This window comes from Periplaneta americana, chromosome 9 (genome assembly GCF_040183065.1).
Source record: "Periplaneta americana isolate PAMFEO1 chromosome 9, P.americana_PAMFEO1_priV1, whole genome shotgun sequence".
Classification (NCBI taxonomy): domain Eukaryota; kingdom Metazoa; phylum Arthropoda; class Insecta; order Blattodea; family Blattidae; genus Periplaneta; species Periplaneta americana.
In genome coordinates, this window is record NC_091125.1 from 154,154,121 (window position 1) to 154,164,728 (window position 10,608).

The following is a 10,608-nucleotide window of genomic DNA, read 5'->3' on the forward strand; positions in this document are numbered from 1 at the left end:
TTTTTTTTTTTTTTTTTTTTTTTTTTTCGAAGACTTGCTAAGAATCGATATAGCGTCCTTTCAAAGGTTAAGAAAATATAACTTGCCAGATTTGAACCAGCAACAATCGTACAAAAGAGTTCACACCTGTGGAGTAATGGTTAGCGCGTCTGGCCGCGAAACCAGGTGGCCCGGGTTCGATTCCCGGTCGGGGCAAGTTACCTGGTGAGGTTTTTTTTTCGGGGTTTTCCCTCAACCCAATATGAGCAAATGCTGGGTAACTCTCGGTACTGGACTCCGGACTCATTTCACCGGCATTATCAGCTTCATCTCATTCAGACGCTAAATAACCTAAGATGTTGATAAAGCGTCGTAAAATAACCTACTAAAAATCGTACAAAAGAAAGCCTGCGAACCACAAGTTGAAAATCCCTATCTTTCACCAGTCCATGAATTCGAGCGCGTGAAGACGTCATTCTGCTTGAACAGGAAAACTTTCTTTCTCGTCAACTTAGTCATTTCCTGGAAGAATTTTCTTCCACTAGCCATTCAATGTCAGGGGTGTCACCACTTCACTGATCGGCACGTGATGCAGTTTCTCTGAATGCCAAGATTAAACTCATTAAAGAAAGGCAATAAGCAGTAGTCTGTGCGGACAAAAGCAATGCATTTCAACTGTGGATGAGTTTGTGCTAAGCTGGCCGTTCATCGAGGCTAAAGAAACGACGGAGCATTGACCAAAATTGGGAGGGAACAGCGATTCTAACAGAGGGGAGATGCTGATTACAAAGCAAAATCTTGTAAACCTATAGAATTTCTACCGGTTTATTCAAATTTCTCTACACAGAAACAAGTGATACTGCAATACGAACCAAAGCATGTTTACAAATAACGTCAGACTTGAGAGGAATCTGGATCGGACAACATGAAAATGCAGAGTAATTCGTTTAAATATGAATAAAATAAAATGTATGTAAAAATAATGAAACAGAGTTGAACAAAATCCAGTTAAAAATAGCAAAGCAGTATTAAAACACGATATTCTGTGTCGTGGCACTTCTCAAACAACATAGCGTAAGCGTGGTATAAGAAACACAAGTTTAAAAGAAATTGCCATAGCTACGAACGAAAAAAAAAAATAGTATCACCACATCCTAGTATATACCGGCACGAAGCTCAATACGTAGTAAATATGCATCCATAGATAGTTGCCTACCACTAGGATCGCTACTATCGTCTCATTACAAACAATGCGAAATAGTACCGGCACAGTCTATTGTTTCTAGCACCCTCACAACTCAAGCTTCGTGACTGTAAATACAGGGACATCATTTTATTTTTACTTCAATTTTTATTGTACCTGAGTTTTGGAATGTACTTCACTCCCACCCCTTCTACTAGTAAACTTCCAACCGTTCACGACACAGAGCCGAGGGCGCGTAAGCAGTACTGAGTTACTGAGTATAGTACGTTTCAGAAATATGTTCGCGTTTTCCAGTGACGAAAGAGCTTTCAATATTGAATCATATTTTCGTACGGGTACTGTCGTCCGTTTCCCTATGTCGCATCCCGGTTTCCCCCACCTGCTTCTGTTCGCCCCTTTGTAAAGTCTAGTAGCTGGGCTATCTTAGCTCTTTTCTGAAAACATTAATTTCTGTTAGGAATTGGACGTCTATGTAATATTATACAACTGTTTAAAATAACTTAAATAAAAGGGCCTCGTTAAGTAATTAACTGTCACGTGATCCCCCCCCCTTTCTACGACTCTGCGACAAAACCACTTGGACGGACAGTAGATAGCATGTCTAAGTAATTTTATTTTTTCGGATCGGGCAGAAGTGAAGATTAAATTTACAGTACGTAAGGTACTCTTTTATAGAGTAGGTACAGAATTATTTCAACATGAGTTACTCGTACGAAGGACGAAACTGGTAATTGGAATTAAGTACAATAGTCTATAGTGCGATAATATGCACAAAAGAACTAAAGCCTGTATCGAAATGAACGGCCACCATTTTCTAAAATGTGTTTAAATATCCATAGGCCTATTATAATTATTTTTCAATTTAACTTCGTTCTCTATATAGTACGCTAATGTGCTGTAACAGTACAATATACATTGCATAATTAATACTTCCGAATGGATAGCTCAATTCGTGTGTAAAACACTAAGTGTTAATACAGTACTGTATTTTGATTAAACAAAAACCTAATGAAAATTATCAAACTCAAAATTGCGATATTTCCTAGTTTACATAAATGGATGAACCACTTTTCTTCCCTCCTATACCTAGTAAAGTGATTTGTATTTTACGCCAGTATCATCGAACTCCGTCGTGGAAAGGGTAGCAAACGGTGTTTCCTGTTTGAATCGTTAATAGAAAGGTATAGCCAGGTTAATATTAAAAATGTTAGTAAAAATAAAATGATGTCCCTGTACTAGAAGATAACACGTATTATTTTCTCATTGTAGCGGTATACACTGACCGCGCCGTGACATCGTGATCTAGTATCATGCCTCGGACTCGTGTTATAGAATGCGCGCTAATTTCGAGTCCTCACGAGGGAATAAATTTTCTCATGAAATTTTGTCCAGTGTATGGGACCGGCGCTAATATATATTACAATATTACAATATAAATATGAATTCTTCGTAGAATAACCAGTCTATACAAAACAATATTTCTATTACTTAAGTGTACAGTACCCTAAAACGAATATTATTATTGCATATTGTTTTAAAACAAAGTATTTATGATTACTATTCGCCTAGATTCTTTTTCATTAAAAAAAATCATGTATTGGTACTTAATTCTAGATTTCTGCCATCGCAATTTCCTTGTACGTATTATTATTTATTTTATTGTGGTATTCTACAGAACCCATGCCATACAGGCATGGGTTTAATCCATTTAATTGAATTAGCTCGCCAGGATCTTGGCCAAGATCCCATGTTATTATGTTTCTTGGCGCCATAATACTGTATTTTCCAATCCCAATTTCTTCAAAGAACTGTCAAGTCTTTTTCCGAATCAGAATATGTTCTTATTTATTTTCAAGAGAATTAAAGAGTTTTAAAGTAATGTAATTGATTTGACAATGAAACTTGTGAAATATTGAAAAGTCTTATGAAGCTTAAATTTGACGAATATTTGATCGTGTACGAGGAGCGGAGGGGGAAAATTTACAGAATTCGGAAAACGAGTTTCAAATACCACGACACTGTCCTCAACCAAAATAATCCACTACAACAGACTTCACTCTTCTGAGTACAAGTAAATATTAACAACAGTGTTATTTAAGTAACTAGTAACTAATCATTTCACTGAAATCTGAAAACGAGCACATTACAAATTTCCTACAATCCACATTCTTGGACTAAAATATCCCACAGCTGTAGGAAAAGTTCAAGGTTAGTGGTTAACAGATTGTATACCTCACTTGACAGGTATCATCTCCCTCATCCTGGCATGGCGCACTGTGCCCTTTGCGACCGCAAACGTCATAATTAAGGCTACACTTGGCGTGGCGTCCTGACTCAACCCAGCAAGCTGCGGACGAAATTATTCGTTTATATACTCATTAAGAGACACTGTGAACGTACAAAGAAGGATGCTCCGGGTCAAAAGCCTTGGTTCACACCATCAAGAGATATTCGTTTCTTTTTTCTGTTTAAATATTACATATCTATGCTGAGGATAAAACAAAACATAGGGGATTACTATTTAAAATACTGTACGTATACAAATACTGTATACCTACCGAAGTAAAATGCTATAGTTTTGGAAAATAAACAAACCTGAAATATGCACAAGAGCGTGGAGCATTACATCATGTAATAAAAACATCTAATGCTTGAAGTCAAGCGAAGTGGGCAAGTGGTTAAAGTGTTATGTGTCTAGAGTACGGCATCGATGGTTCGAAATCCGATACAATCAATTATTAATATTTGAAGAGAAAAATTCGCAGTTGACATTGAACATATACGTCAACATATATGCCTAACTTGTCCACGCCTGTGGAGTAACGGTCAGCGCATCTGGCCGCGAAACCAGGTGGCCCGGGTTCGAATCCCGGTCGGGGTAAGTTATCTGGTTGAAGTTTTTTCCGGGGTTTTCCCTCAACCCAACCCAATACGAGCAAATGCTGGGTAACTTTCGGTGTTGGACCCCTGACTCATTTCACCGGCATTGTCACCTTCATATCATTCAGAAGCTAAATAACCTAGATGTTGATACAGCGTCGTAAAATAACCCAATAAAATAAAACAATATATGCTTAACTTGGAGTCAGGCCACAAAGGGAAACATTGGAGGAAGGTTCGATCCGATGCTGTGGATTGAATTCGGAGTAGCTCAGTGGTCAGAGCGCTTGGTACGTAGAACCAAGGACCCGGGTTCGATCCCCGGCGCCGGAGCGAATTTTTCTCCTCAAATATTGTCAATATTACAGATATCATTCTGTAGGACAAATTAATAAATCTATAATAAACAATCAATTATGTTTAATATTTTTAAACATACAGAAATATACTAAAACCTCACTTGCAACTTACAAATGGCTATTAGAGAACCCGGAGATTCAGTGCCGTCCTCATATAAGTCCGCCATCGGTCCTTATCCTGAGCAAGATCCTTAACATTGTAAATATATCCTTTTCATATGGCTTCATATTAATTTCACTTCCTAAATGTTATGGTATATTAATATTATTTACAGCATCTATCCTTCCACTATATTCCGCTTTAATTCTATACATCAATTAAATCATTCCAAAGACGTTGTAATAATTATTCATATTACAAGTGCATTGTAAGCATGTGAAATTGGTAATTTTAATTAATGCTTCAAAGAAACAGTCGTTAAATAAATTGAAATATTGAATGTCACATTATTTTACAAGTTCTATGATGCACAATTTGATACACGTAGGCCCATGTCATTCATATAAGTAGGATGAAGGATAAGACATGACATAAATTAAATACAGAATGTTGTGATATTTTACAAAATAGTACAGGACTTCTTATCCAGTGGCGGGCACTTGAGTTTGCGTTATTCACCCATGCGTCCCCATCTATGAACGACGCCCCGAAGCTGTAGTTTTCTTTACCACCGTAGGCGTTGCCTTCAGTGCACCATGGGAGGCTAACTACACACACTATATATTTTTATTTTTATTTTATTGGGTTATTTTACGACGCTGTATCAACATCTAGGTTATTTAGCATCTGAATGATATGAAGGTGATAATGCCGGTGAAATGAGTCCGGGGTCCAGCACCGAAAGTTACCTAGCATTTGCTCGTATTGGGTTGAGGGAAACTCCCGGAAAAAACCTCAACCAGGTAACTTGCCCCGACCAGGATTCGAACCCGGGCCACCTGGTTTCGCGGCCAGACGCGCTGACCGTTACTCCACAGATGTGGACCATGCACTATATGATAATTATTATGATGATAATGATGTTGGTTAATGGAACAAAGGTGGAATGCACGTAGGGGAAACGGAAGTGTCCACCGCTACGGAATAACGGTTAGCATGCCTGATCGTGGAACGCGCGGGCCCGGACTCAAATCCTGGTTGGGACAAGTTACCTGGTTTGAGATTTTTTCCGAGATTTTCCCTCAACCCATCAAGTAAAAATGCTAGGTAACTTTCGGTGCTGGACCCTGGATCATTTCGTCGGCATTATCACCTTCATATCATTCAGATGCTAGATAAACATAGCAGTTGATAAAGTGTAGTAAATAACTGATTTAAAAAAAAACTTAAGTATCACGCGAAAACCTAATAATAATAAGCAAAGTCTTTGTCCACCACAAATTCCATTAGGATTCGAACCCGAGTTATCATATAGTCTGAGACATTGCTCAATGGCAGGACGCTTGTTATTCACTCCGACTCTTTGAGCAGTCTCATAGATGTCGCTGGTGCCGAGAAGAGTTGACCACTTGCTTCGTCAGAGACTATCCAGAGTACACCATAGGCGGTGGGCCCACATTATACTCGTAGTGAATGATGATTGAGAATTGTTGGGATTCCACAGGAGAACCGGAGTACCCGGTTGCCTGAACCATGGGTTTGCCCAACAGAAGTTTTAAATGCAGGATAGAGCAGGATTTGAACCACCGTGGTGGTTAGAATATGATATATGATAGGACACGTTTTGTTAACAATGAATGTTATATAACACCACTGAGAAGACATCCAGCTGATAACTTTACCGAGAGAACAGTGTTCTAGCACTGGAAGGTACATATAAAGCTGACACTGTGCACGAAATATCAGTGACAATGATTTCTCCAAGCTCTTCATTCTATTTCACTACTATTCCATTATAGCTACAACGTTATTTTTATTTTATTTTGTTACTTACGACGCTGTATCAACATCTAGGTTATTTAGCGTCTGAATGATATGAAGGTGATAATGCCGGTGAAATGAGTCCGGGGTCCAACACCGAAAGTTACCCAGCATTTGCTCGTATTGGGTTGAGGGAAAACCCCGGAAAAAACCTCAACCAGGTAACTTACCCCGACCGGGATTCGAACCCGGGCCACCTGGTTTCGCAGCCAGACGCGCTGACTGTTACTCCACAGGTGTGGACACAACGTTATTAATTCACTCTTTGAGAAGTCTATGTAGTCGTTAATTCAGATTATAAGCCAATACATCCATATTGAACCATTCACACTTATCTATCTACTGGCTCGCAGTTGAAATCTATGTTAAATTAAGATAAATGACATACATAAGCGAACAAACAAAATGAAACAAGACCATCTCTGTGGTGTAGGGGTCAGCATGCTGGTCTCTTACGCAGAGGGCCCGGGTTCGATTCCCGGTCGGGTTGAATTTCCTGGTTTCAGGGTTTTTCCTCAACCGTAAGGCAAATGCCAGGAAATTCGGGCCACATCCCTGGAAATCACCGGCCTCATTCATCACCGAAATCATATTCATAACAAATCAGTAATACATATACGGTCGCCATCTAGCTGACAACAATAGAACTAGTCTCAACAATAGTATACAGTCCTTCGGATTTCAACCAAAGATTAACTCGCGATATGACCAAAGATGTTAAAGCGAGTATAACAGTGAGGGGGGGGGGGAAATGAAACATGTGTACACTAATAACATATATCAAAATATGATTAATTATTATTCAGTCAGCATTGCATTACATATGGAAGAAAAACATATGAGGAAAAATACTGATGTGTTACATCCTATTTAATCTTGATACAAACGTTTTCGCCCCTAATGGGGCTTGTAAAGCTTGTATTGTAATTGATTTTAGATGATACTTATATTTGTACCTGAAGATGCCCCATTAGGTGCGAAAACGTTTGTATCAAGATTAAATAGATGTAACACATCAATATTTTTTCTCTTATGTTTTTCTTTCATATGTAATGCAATGCTTAAGCCATATTGACTGAATAATAATTAATCATATTTTGATATATGTCATTAACATGAGGCTTAGCTGAACATTTCCAACATGAATTGTAAATTATGTGTACAGTAATTTAAAAAAAAAAAAATCCAGTGAAGGCATGAACAATTAATCACTATAGTCACATAGTGAGAATAGTCAGTACTTAACCGTGCAGACTAAATATCATCCACTCCCTTACTAAATGCATCCCTATAAAAGACACTTCGCTGGTTAACAAGATCTCCGTACAGACGACAATATCAAAGAAGACGGTTATTATTATTATTATTATTACTAGCCGTACCCGTGCGCTCCGCTGCACCCGTTAGAAATAAATATAAAGTAATTACATAATTAAAATAGGACATTTGATCCAGGGAACATTCGTGTTTGATAGAAGGATAAATCGTTTAATATGTTACTTAATTTAAATTGCATCCAAATAATTAAAATGCGATCATTTTGGTCCAGAGACACTCATTTGGTGCAATGGCAATTCCTTTAACATGTTCCTTAATTTTTATTACATGCAACCATAGTTTAATGAAGATTGACATCATTTAGATTTAATGTGTATATTTTATTTTACTTGTTATAGGTTTCCATTGAATTATGGTAATAAGTTAATTTTAACCCTTGTTTTCTACGTATTCAGTAAATGGCGCTTGGCCCACTATGGTTCTGAACCCTTCAAATAACTTAAATTATATTATATTATATTATATTATATTATATTATATTATATTATATTATATTATATTATATTATATTATATTATAAGTTACTGTAATAACATTATAGCATTATGTCCATCTAGAGAAACTACACTTTCCAATGGCGAAATAATAATTAATTATACAAATCGGTTAATTTAGCTTCCGATATTACTTCATACAAACACAGAAACATTCTATGTAGGCTATCTTTCATAGCTTTCGATTGTTGCTGTCCAAGGCCCCTTATAGACGAAGTCATTTGTTTTTTAATTCATTACACGGCCTTAGATGGCAGTTATTTTAATTTTAAAACTCATTTATCTCATTAAATATCAGTCCTATCAAAATTTTTCAAAGAATAAAACGTATCGCAAATTATTTTTAAAGAAACTTTTGTTATGTAACATTTTTCACAAAAATCAATAATAAGCGAGATATTTCGATTTATTTAATTCAGGCCCCCTTATAACCCCCCTTTTAAATAATGTATTTTGAATGCCATATAGCCTAAAATCTAAGCTACAACGAACTTAATTTATATTCCAATTTTCATCGAAATCCGTTCAGCCATTATCGCGTGAAAAGGTAACAAACACACAGACAGACAGACAAACAAAAATTTCAAAAAGGCGATTTTCGGTTTTAGGGTAGTTAATTATATATATTAGGACTAATTATTTTTGGAAAATCGAAAATTACCAGAAAAATTTCGGCTACAGATTTATTATTAGCATAGATTATTATTATTATTATTATTATTATTATTATTATTATTATTATTATTATTGTTATTATTATTATTATTACGATTATGACAGTAATATAATAATAATAATAATAATAATAATAATAATAATAATAATAATAATTTAATCATGGCGACTATTCAACCTTGTACGTTGGTCAATGCATCCTTACAATAGTTACAATAGTTAGAATAATTACACTTTGCCTGTCTGACTTCGATTCTGCAGAATAATAAGAACGCCTAGTCAACACATCTCCATAAATACCCGCAACACAGTTACACATCAATAACAAGACAAGATGATGGTAGTGGTGGTGGTAATGAAACTGTATTGTTTCATTACGCTGTGAGCGATGCGTACTTACATGGCCCGCTGCTGCATGCCTGCGCCGTCAGACCGGACTCGCTGCGCCGACTGCTGCCTTGAGACTCGCGGCAGCGCTTTTTGTGGCTGCTCTGTTATGACGTAGCGGGGGACGACCAACCGACCTGCAACCTGTTCCGCAGTCCGAGGCTAAGGGGCATGGAGGCATAGTTCTCAGCTTCAGAAGTAGAACATCCCACATGGAATTCCAGGAACGTGAAGACAATGCTCTCGTAAAAGATTAAGAATATCCCACATGAAACTCCAGGAACGTGAAGACAATGCTCTCGCAAAAGATCTACAATACCCCACATGAAACTCCAGAAATGTGAAGACAATGCTCTCGCAAAAGATCAAGAATATCCCATATGAAACTCCAGGAACGTGAAGACAATGCTCTCGCAATAGATCAAGAATATCCCACATGAAACTTCAGGAACGTGAATACAATGCTCTCGCAATAGATCAAGAATATCCCACATGAAACTCCAGGAATGTGAAGACAATGCTCTCGCAAAAGATCTACAATACCCCATATCAAACTCCAGGAATGTGAAGACAATGATCTCGCAAAGATCAAGAATATCCCATATGAAACTCCAGGAACGTGAAGACAATCCTCTCGCAATAGATCAAGAATATCCCACATGAAACTCCAGGAACGTGAATGCAATGCTCTCGCAATAGATCAAGAATATCCCATATGAAACTCCAGGAACGTGAAGACAATGCTCTCGCAATAGATCAAGAATATCCCACATGAAACTCCAGGAACGTGAATACAATGCTCTTGCAATAGATCAAGAATATCCCACATGAAACTTCAGGAACGTGAAGACAATGCTCTCGCAATAGATCAAGAATGTCCCATATGAAACTCCAGGAACGTGAAGACAATGCTCTCGCAATAGATCAAGAATATCCCACATGAAACTCCAGGAACGTGAATACAATGCTCTCGCAATAGATCAAGAATATCCCACATGAAACTCCAGGAACGTGAATACAATGCTCTCGCAATAGATCAAGAATATCCCACATGAAACTCCAGGAACGTCAATACAATGCTCTCGCAATAGATCAAGAATATCCCACATGAAACTCCAGGAACGTGAAGACAATGCTCTCGTAAAAGATCAAGAATATCCCACATGAAACTCCAGGAACATGAAGACAATGCTCTCGCAAAAGATCTAGAATATCACATATGAAACTCCAGGAACATGAAGACAATACTCTCGCAAAAAATCTAGAATATCACATATGAAACTCCAGGAACATGAAGACAATGCTCTCGCAAAAGATTTAGAATATCACATATGAAACTCCAGGAACATGAAGACAATACTCTCGCAAAAG

The 10,608-nt window shown here is 37.4% G+C and overlaps 1 protein-coding gene across 8 annotated transcripts in view; it reads right to left on the bottom strand.

Annotated features, from left to right (window-relative positions):
* magu (SPARC related modular calcium binding-like protein magu) overlaps positions 1-9,399 on the bottom strand; it is a 310,140-nt gene extending 300,741 nt beyond the window's left edge. For all 8 annotated transcript variants that reach the window (XM_069836155.1, XM_069836154.1, XM_069836153.1 and 5 more), the window contains exon 1: positions 9,251-9,399. The gene's annotated coding sequence lies outside the window, so the exon portion shown is untranslated. The remainder of the gene's footprint in view (positions 1-9,250) is intronic.
* Between the last annotated feature and the right edge of the window lie 1,209 nt (positions 9,400-10,608).